General features: G+C 35.8%; 1 long non-coding RNA gene across 1 annotated transcript; it reads left to right on the top strand.

Moving 5' to 3' along the window:
• The first annotated feature begins 26 nt into the window (after positions 1–26).
• LOC116183738 (uncharacterized) lies at positions 27–9,954 on the top strand. Its single transcript, XR_004148424.2, has 2 exons — positions 27–6,414; positions 9,728–9,954. It is a non-coding gene; the product is annotated as an uncharacterized LOC116183738 (long non-coding RNA).
• Positions 9,955–10,531: the final 577 nt, after the last annotated feature.

Below are 10,531 nucleotides of genomic sequence, written 5' to 3'. Positions count from 1 at the left end.
CTACAGAGAGAAAAATCAAAGCTTTCATGAGATGCTATATATATGAGCATTGTGTTTCACCACAGAGATGTATATAGAGAAACACATTTTGAAATTTCCCTCAGCATTAATCAGCATATGATCATGGTTCAAATAGGCTAGACTTCCAGATGCCGAGTAGGCTTCTGAGATAAACTGACAACCAATTATAAAAGCTATGAAAATAGAAATTTGGCATAGTAAACAATGGGGTTGTCTGCTGGGCTTGTTCCCCCTCATGGTACTCCTGTTATGCGTGGTACTTCCCTCACTGCTTCTCATGAGTTCTTTACACCAACTGTAGGGATTCATACTGCACTCTAACTGTCGATTACAGCTAGATCTCTGTTTCTGACCTTGTACACCTTTTAAATGTTTTGCAAGGAGTGGTGTGAAGGGAGTAGAAAATACTGATTTATGAGGTGTGGTAAACTAGCAAGCTAATATTGAGTAGACTCCTCTCTTCCTTGAAAGCTCAAGGCTGCATTCTCAGAGGATTTATTGTGACTGACTTTGGAAAAACAGAGGTTGCTCCAGTCACTGATGGTAAACTAGTAGCTACATGTACCTATTTTACATCAGTGGCTCCCTTTCACAGTAGGCAAAACAGTTTTTTTTTTCTTTCTAAGGCTGAAGGAATGAAACTGAACTATGCTTCCTGCTGGAACTTGCTAGGAAAGGGGAGGAAAAAAGAATGGAAAGAAACAGCAGAAATATCTGAACAATTTATTACCATTACCAGCTGTCCGTTTGTCTACAACTAACACTGCTTTATAGGCAACCTCAGGACATCACATTTTAGCCTGTTTGTCTCTTACAAATAATTGGTATTGCATCTTCAAGACTGGGGTTAAGGAATAATCCTCCCTGCCTTGTAAAAGAGTCTATGGAGCCTGCCTGTGAAGAAAAGGAGAGGAATTCTGGGATTGATAGCGTCACTTGGTAATTGACTGACACTAAAACGGTCAATGAAATACAAAATACTGCTCAATGGCAAAAGCAATCATATCTATGAAGATACAAATATGATTGCAACATTTGTTACAATTGAAGGAATCACAAAATTGCTATGATGGTTCTTTCAAGAGAGCTTAATGCCCAGTAATCTCAGAAAGGCAAAATGCGATACTAGAAGTTGTTAAGGAAGGAAGGTAGAATGTAAAAGAAAACATCATTAAGGCAGCATATAAATCACTATGACATTTATATTTTTTTAGTAATTCAGTGCATTCTAATAGTCTTATCTGAAAAGTGTTAGGCAGAAATAGAAAAGCAAGAACAAATGTGACAAGGATAAGCAACAGTGCGGAAAAGCTCTGTTTTTAAGGGAGATTAAACAGAGTAAGACTTCCCATTTGGAAAAGCTGTGATATAGTAAAAGTTTATAAAATCAGGAGTGATGACCATTCATTAGCTCTCAAAAAGAGAGCAAGAGGTTGTCAAGTGATATTTTTCAAGCAGCAGGTTTAAAATAAGTTAATAACTTTTTAAATATGATCGCAATTAAAATGTAAAACTCATTGCCACAGGATATTATGAACAAAGGTAGAAATTGATTCAGACAAATTTAAGGAAGACTAAAAAAATCCTTCAGGGGCTGTTAAATACAAATATCTGAAGTCATGCTTAATTTAAGAAATCCTTAAACTAGTAATTATAAGATACTTATAGCATTCAAATTTGTCTTGTTTTTATATAACTTTAAGCATCCAGTGTCCACTGCTGCTTCCTCTCAGAGCACTGTTTCAGGCCTTGGACTACAGTTCTTTCAGGTGCTCCTCTGTCATTGTCTGCTAAAAGAAATGACAGTGGTCAGAAGGAAAGAAGGCCACCAGGTAGTGTAGAACCTGTTTTGGGGAGTCAGCTGGGCTATAAAAACAACAAATTCCTCTTTTTTTCTAAATATTGTCTGCAGTGATTATGAACTGAAGCTTTTCAGAGCTTCTGAAACTAATATTTCTGTTCTTACAAATGATCTGCATGTTTGTGAGGCAGAGAGAATGAGTGTGTGCAGCAGCACTGTGATCTCTCCTACACGTGTCTTATCAATGTGATTCCATTGCAACCTCCATCCCACAGGTATACTCAGGGAACTGTTCCTACACCTAGTCTGATCCTTGCTTTCAGCAAACATTATTCTAAAATATGCCAGGAGCACAGAGGTGTTTCTTGTGAGGTACCAGTGACCAGATGGAAAGTAAAATTTGTCATTCAACTGAACTTTTGGATGCATTAGTCTCAAAACAGTTCAGGAAAATACTCTTCTGAGTGTAAACCACGAAATAGAGAAAAATAAAGATTTAGATACACACCTAACTAACATTTCCAAATATCTCTAAATTAATCATATTTTGTTCTATTTTAAATTCTGCCACATTTTTTGTGGCTTTTTTATTTACCAATTACAGTGACAAGTTTTGACTAACCAGTCAAAACTTTTTTAAAATTATTTTTTCCTTAATAATTTTCTATTTTTTCTGAATAGGAACTTGTAATGCTTCATTTCTACCAAGATTTGTCATTGATGTGTGAGTCCAGAGACGTGATTGACTATGCAATTTTATCCTTCAAAAAGTAGGTAAGTAAGTAAGGAGAAACTAGTAGTTTCTCCCTAATCTTTAAAAAACTGGAAAAAGACTGAGTAACTGCTCTCATAAATCCAGTGTACAGTGTACTTCTGTAGATCAAGACAAGGCTGTAAAAGAACATAAGACTGTAGCTTGCAGACCAAAGCTAGATTTTCCACACAGTACTATCTGACCATTACCCTTCTATTCTTCTCATTATAATTTAAGTAAAGCACAGTCCTGGTCTAAGGCTTCAAAAGGTTCACCTCTCTGCTTTCTCTGTTTTGGTTGGTTTTATTAATCAGTCAATAGTAGCAATGCCCTTAACTACAGATAGTGTCCGTCTAGTCAAAACACAGAGGAAGTAATTTATTCTTATTTCAAAATTATACTCTAGTATAAAATAAAAATCATCTAATTTCTAGATAATATTACTTTAGGAAAGAATTTTCTTTAGGAAAGAAAATTTCCCTGAAATGTAATTGCAGGTTTTGAATTGGACATTATAGAAAAATAGACAACTTCTCTACTTTCTCTTTTGTTAGCCCTTGGGAATTTTAAATTTAAAAATAAGAAAGGAGGAAGTAATGTCTTACCTTTTAAAAGTAATTTGTTTCATGTTGGTAAGCAGCAGTTTTGCTATTACATATTTATTCACTTCAAAGCATGACCATGCTTCTTCATCTCCAAAGAACAATTTTAGCACTCTACTGTTTTAACACAGTTAAGCTGGAAGGCAGTCAAGGGATGTGAGGAAGTAATTTGTTGTACATTTAATGGTGTGAAGTATCCACCAGGGAAAACTTAAAAGATTTTTCTGTTTCCTCACAAAAGTGTCCATGAGTGAAATTCCAATTTCCTGAGTGGTTCTCTGATTAGCTTTTCACAACTCTGTCCTGTGTCAGACAATTGGCAAGAAAACAAAGATCAGGCTTTTGTTGATATTCACGAACATTACACCTTTATCATCATCCCATTGGTGACGTGTCCCACATTTGCTATGAGGGAAGCTCCACAACTGCTGAGCTTATCTTCAGAAAGCAGTCCTGTGGTGCTCTGTAACTGTGTGAGGCTGGAGCTAATCTGCTGCTTAACTCTGTTCCTGCGGGGATGCCGAGCACTGCAGCAGCTGAGCGCCAGCTCTGCACAGCTCAGGCGCTCCGTGGGCCACGAGCTGCTGCGCATCGGAGCCATCACTCGCCCACTGGTTCCTCAAAGCTCCCCTTGGGCCTCCATCACACAGGAGCCTGCATTAGCTGACTCTTCTGTGGCCCAGGGTTAAAATGAAGCATGTCTTTCCTGAAATCCCCATCTAGTTCTTCCTTAGAAAATGAATGCAAAGCTCAACAAAGAACAAAGCACTGTTTAGAGGAAGCTTTTAAGGGATGCTGTGCTAGAGTTGTACTACACAATTCTCAACACACTGAGTTTAGTTAATAACACAATGGTCCTTTAAGCAATAAAACCTCTTTATTTTTTGAGAGAATTCCTGGAACTGAGGGAGCAGATTGATTTACTTGTAACCTGCACTGAATCGGGTGTTGCATATTAGAGCTGACCTTCTGTCATGAATCTGGTTTAGTATTTACTTTCCATTAAATAGAGAAAGGCTTCCAAAGAGCCCCTTGATGCATCCTTTATGAGACGCTTGTGAGTTGCTACTTGTCTTCGTACCATCATGTCTCTCTGTGTCATGAAGTCAATCTTATCCTTAGTTTTCCTTAAATACTTTCTTTCATAAATACAATGTTCATCACAAAAAAAGGGTGTTTTGATTATTACTAAAATAAAGCTCCTTGGATAAGTGGCTTTATATGAAACTTATATTTTATTTCTGTGAGCAGTGTTTAACCACAAAGAAACTGTCATGCACATCATTCTGCTTGCAAATAGTATTTATATCGCCACCGTGGACATCCTGTTTAAGAAAACAAATATGTGGGATTTTTTTCTTATTTGGACAGCAGGAATAGATGCATGGATTTGCATACTCACAAGGTTCTTGTGTGTTGCAATGAAAATGAAATTATTCTTGTATCAACATGAAAATATATTCTTATATAAAATTCCACACATTCAGTCTTAATGCTAAGGTATTAGGGTTAACTAACAGTTTATTAAGTGCTCTTAGAGATTTCTTCTGTAGATGTAAGCAGAAATTATTTCAGCATTTAGAAAGAGCAGTATGTACTAAAGTGGTAGAGAGTTGGGTTTGCTAGGGCTATTACTTTTAACACGTTTTCTGATTAATTCATTAGTGCGTCATTCCTTAAAAAGGAAATGACACTTCACGGCAGTAGTCTGAGAAAATCCTGATAATATTTTAATCTACAGTATTTTCAGCAAAGTGCTCAAGGTTTTCAGCAAAAATGTTTATCCGATGGAGTTATCTTTAAAAAAAAATTGCATTAAGTCTGCCTCACTGCATGTCATGCAGAACAAAATTCAATATTTTGGTCAATAACTTGGCAGCAAGATAAAAATGTATGATCTTCCACACCAGGTCAGTTCAAATCCAGGCTCCTGTGTGAAACCATCCCATACAGAAAGTGAAAGGAAAGTTTATATGAAGAAGGCAGGCTTAGTGACATTTTCTCCAGCTTGTAGTAGTCAAGAGCTTTACCAGTTTTAGAACCAAGAAATTTATTTTTGTACTGTCTTTTAAAAAGAACCAAAATCATATGACAGACAAAGACAGTAGAAGGATACATTTGTTCTTTAAGATGTTGAGTCCGAAGGTGTTGTGGATTGCCTTGAAACACAGTGGTGTTCCACTTGCCAGGGGACTTTCAATTTTTTTTAATCAAAGAAGACTCTTTAGTTTGCACTTACCAGATGAGCACAGAGAATTGTGCTTCTATCAACCCAAATAAAATGCCACACTACAAAAAAGCAGTTGAGAATTATTTTTATCCTCTCCCATCCTACCTGTCTACCTCTGTGTCTGGGATCATTATCTGGTGTACTGCAGTACTGGTGTGCTATCACTCTGGAGATTCTGAAGGAAGAGTGAAATCCCTCAGGAGAAAGATAATGGTCACCATAACCGCAATGTTTATGGCTGTTTCTCAGATTCAGTAGCATCAGATGGCTGTGTGTGAGGTAAGTGATGCAGTCCAGTGTCACTGGGGAGCCATATGACATTGCAATGACTTCTGAAAAGTCCCCCTAGGCTGGCTGTTAGTTCCCTAACAAAATAATGCTACTACTCAACAGCACCTAAGGGTCTCCTTTTCTATTGAAATGCCGAAAGAGAAAACAAAGAAGTGAAAGACCTGCATTCTGTAGTTTATAGTATTTGTTTTGTTCTAACTCAAGATAGCTGTACTGAAGGGAAAGAATAAAGAAGCTAGTGATACTGTGAAAATCAGAGGCAAAAAGGGAGACTGTGGCAAGCACTGAGCCAGAGGCTGTAATCAATTAACTGATTGCTGAACTTCAGCCCCCTACATTACATCTGCCAGCAGCAGTGAAAGATGTACCGAAAATTCCCCCTCCCAGAACCACAAAGCCTGTGGAACTCTAGTCATAAATACTTCAAAAGGACAGGGTCTGCTCTAGTATAGATTTCACCACCTTGATAATCAGCAGCCTTTCAGTAGTATCCATTTATAAATAGAAGATCCTTGGAATAGAGAGATGTGAATGCAGATGTCTGACGTAATAAAGCTCAAACTAATCTCCAGTATTTTATTAAGAAATCATTATACTGAACTGCTTCAGGTGAAATCTTTCTCCATTGAAGTTAGCAGCAAAATTCCCTCTGACTTCAGACAGCAAGAAATAAAACCTTTTCAAGACAGTTATTAAGCTGCAGAACAGCTAAAAGGTAAGGAATTAATTTTTATTAAATGGAAATCTATATCTATTTCACAAACATAACTAGAGAAGAGATTCTATTGATTTTTACCTAATTTGTTATATTTACTGATATGAAGAGTCTTTGAAAGTCCTTTTTTATTTTCTGGCAATAACTTCCTATGATTTTTTTTTTTAAATTTTACTTTGGAAACAGTGATTTTAAAAAGAAAATAATAATCTTCTTACAAATAACCTGGCAAGTAACTCAACTTTCACTGCAGCAAACTAAGAAATCCTATCTAGAATGTTGCAATGAGCAACATGGGAAGAGTTTTTTGGCAAGTGTTTCTGACTCACAGTTTAAAGAGATATGTCTGTTTTCAATGCTCTCAGCCAGTTATCCCAGTGCTGGCTTGGCCTAGTCTGATTGCTGGGGCATGTAGTCTGTGTTATGAATTCTATCTGTCTTTTTGCTATACTTATATAACTCTTTAAAATAATTTTAGAAAACACTTTAAAAAGAGCATTGTCAAAAGAGACAGATAAACAACGGATTATCATCATAAATATTCAAACAATTTGTAATCAAATGGAAAAATTGTACTGATGTCAGGATTTAAGGATAGCAAGGCATTTTAGCTTTGTGTACTTCCTTTGGGAAAAGACGTGAACTGGCCACAAAGCCCTTGAAATGCCCTGGAGACAGTTGCAAATGTAGATTGCAAACAGCTCAAGTGAAAGAGAGACTTTTCCCTTGTTGTAATGACTAGGGAAGAATTGATCAAGACCATAAAGGTAAAAGGCACAAGTGAGTGAGAAAGCCATACAATAATAATTCATGAGACATATGAAAGTCAAAGGAAAGAAGAGCAAAATAAAGGCATCAGATTTCAGGAAAGTAGGCTTCAGTAAACAAGAATTGTCTTGTAAAAAATATTAGAATTCAAGAAACCTAGGAATTACTTAAGTGAGCAATATTAAGGGTATAAATCCAAACTAACCCAGAACAGATCGTAAAAGATTTGCTAAATTTTGACCTTTTCAGGCAGCATCTGAAAAGGTAAAGCTGGGTCATTTCCTTAGGGTAGGGAAGCATTGCATAAATGTGATGCCACAGAATTGAAAATTATTAAGTCATGCAATAGATTCCAGTCCCAAAGGCCATGATGATGATAAAATCATCATCACATAAAAAAAAAGGACAAAACCAAATTAAATTAAATTAAATAGCAGTTAAAAAAAAAAAGAAAGAAAAGAAAACCACTCTAGAGATGACTGACATGTTTTTTTTAATACTTTTTCTGAGTCACTCTTATTTATAAGGATGAGAGATGAAATATTACAGCAATGAGTAACAATCGAGAAAATTTAAGATCAAGGCTCTAAGTGGGAAGGAACAGGTTAAATGCCTATTACTGAGTTAGATGTTTTCAATTAGCTGTGATACTTGAAGAATAAGCTGGTGGAATATCAAAGATGATAGAAGTAGCTCTAAAAAGACAAAGACAATTCGTAATGATCAAGAATGAATGCAACAGTGATCTTTGAAAGTAATGTGAAACAATTTTAGGAAATTAGATATACTTTAGTTCCTGGAAGAATACTAGAACAAATAAACTACTTGTAAATGTCTAAAAAACCCCAAGGAAATTATTCACTGTCAATATGGATTTGTCAAAACAAAATTGTATCAGAATAATCTAATTTCCTTCTGTGAGAGAGCAACTGTGGATAGAAAAGAATCAGCAGATGTCACACATAGCTTTTAACACTGCCTCATAATATTCTCATAATTAAGCCAAGGAAGTCTGTTCCAAACAAAAGTATAGAAAGTGGGCACAGAAAGACTTGAATCGCTTTCCTGATAAATCACTTGCCAATAGTTCTCTGTCAAATTGGAATGATTCTGTGAAGTAGTGTATGGTTCAGGCTCTTTTATTTTCCTTCAAGACTGGAGAGAAGTAATTGACATGTGCTTACTAAACCTGCAGGAAGAATCATAGGTTACAACAAATTGGTTGACCTTGCCAGATCTGTGACATTAGTACTCCTATTCACATGTTTATCTCAAGTTCAGAGCAGTAGTTCTTTGTATATATTATGCATAGAAATAAGTATACTCACACTTTGACTGTTTTAGGTGCACGGGGTCACAAAACCATGTTATATTTCCTGTAAAATGTTTGTTACTTTTATATTGGGCATATCTTCCATTAAAAATTTGGTTTGCTTTAAAAGTTTTCTTTAAAAATTGTCATAGCCCCTAATAAATAAAATTAAATTAGCTGTAATTAGTTGAGAATTTTTAAAAAGTAACAAAATTATTAATATTTCAGTGAATTTTGATAATGAACATTGTTATACTTTAAAAGGCTATGAATAGATTATTTTTCATCTTCTCTAGCCCATACCATTTGGCTAGATGTGTGAATAATATTGCTCATTTTCCTTCTTGAATGAAGAAGCAAATATCTTCAGAATAAAGTGAGAATCTTTAGAATAATGCTCCTCACTTTAATTAGTAGCATTCATAATTTGAAATGTTGTTTTTCACTTCCATCTTCATTATCTACTTAAAAGTTGCTGCTCCTATAAATATTTTTCAAATTGCATGGAGGAAGATAAAACATACAAGAATGCCAGGAAAAAAAAAGAAAAGTGTAATGGTTTTTTTTTTGAAAGGCAGTTTCACTTTTGGAAACCAATTAGCATATTATTTTTGTATTATTTTTCTGCTTTATAGCTTGCAAAGTTTGCATTGCCCACCAATAGGTGGCACTAATAATTTCTGCATTATCTCCGTAGTTCTGTTGTCTTTCAATGTTGATGGAGTTATATCCTAGTATATCTACCATTTCCATAATCTTTGCTTGATTTTGATTTATATTTAATGTTTAACAAAAAAAATTGTATAAAAATACAGGTGTTAGATACCTATGTATATATTAAATTTATGGGTACAGTACAGATACATTAATAAACTCTAAACAGACAGTGTTTTTTGCCTGAGGGATCAAATATTAATTTGCTCAAAAAACCAAAGCTGTAAATTGCTGATGCACAGCATCTGAAGGGTACATTTAACATTGAAATAAAATGGATAGAGTATATAACTCCAATACAACGTTCATGTTTCTCACTTTCATTTAATTTATTTCTTGGAGAAAGATTTCAGATGTTGTTTTTAGAGTAGTTGAAGAAAATAGCATCATGCAAGCTGAATCTTATGGTTGTGATCTACCTGGCTACATATGTCTATGACCACTGCTTGATTTCTGAGCACCTGCAATTATCTGTCCTTTACCTGTACGCTCTGATTTCTTTATTTCCCTCTATTTCAGCTTCAGGGTGGCACCATCATATTACAAGAAGTGAAAGGATAAAGCAAAGAAGAGCTGGTTGGCTGAGTTTCCCATGCAACTCCAAGAAGAGTCAAGCCTCTTTTAGCTCACCAGAGACAAAGACATACATGCAAAGTTTTTAAAAGAGCATAGGCTGCAGTGAAAGCTGGATGCTACCAGCACTAGGTACTTCTCTTCCTCTCTGTCTGAGTAAAACCCAGGTTATGACTTGCTTTCAACATCCTGTCAAGATCTGCTAAGTTCTTTTGTGATCCAGCCTTTGCAGCTGTGCTGCACAAGGTCTTTTATCATGGCTTGTGCTGCGTTGCAGACCCAAAATATACCTGTTGTGCTTAACAGACACTGCAAAAACCATTGTCACTTCAAAACAGATCTCATTTCTGACAGCAAGGAGATGAAGCCAGTTATTTCAGTAACACAACTTTCAGATCTCAGATTTCAAGATTTCTCAAAAAATTTAGTTGAGCCAATTTTCCTCTTTTAGACTATACACTAAAAGTCTGCTTTTTGGAAGACTCTTCCCACACCAGCTGTCTTCTGCTGTATCACTGCAGCACTGGCTGTGGTAGGCATGCTGGGATGGGAAAGAGATGTCAAATAGAGAGGAGACAGATATGCACATAGGAGAACTGAACTTATCAGTAGTATATAGCAATTAAAGGTATCTTAGACACACCCAGTGATTACAGGAAGATGGATGTTTCTACCATATTTCCCTGTGAGATGAGTGTATGCTTTGAAATTTCTGGTAGGAAAGAAAGGCGGCAGCAATAAAGTTAGCAC

Source organism: Lonchura striata, chromosome 1 (assembly GCF_050655825.1).
Source record: "Lonchura striata isolate lonStrDom1 chromosome 1, ASM5065582v1, whole genome shotgun sequence".
NCBI classification, from domain to species: Eukaryota; Metazoa; Chordata; class Aves; order Passeriformes; family Estrildidae; genus Lonchura; species Lonchura striata.
Note: the sequence above shows the minus strand (reverse complement) of the source record. Positions and strands in the feature narration are given on the sequence as shown.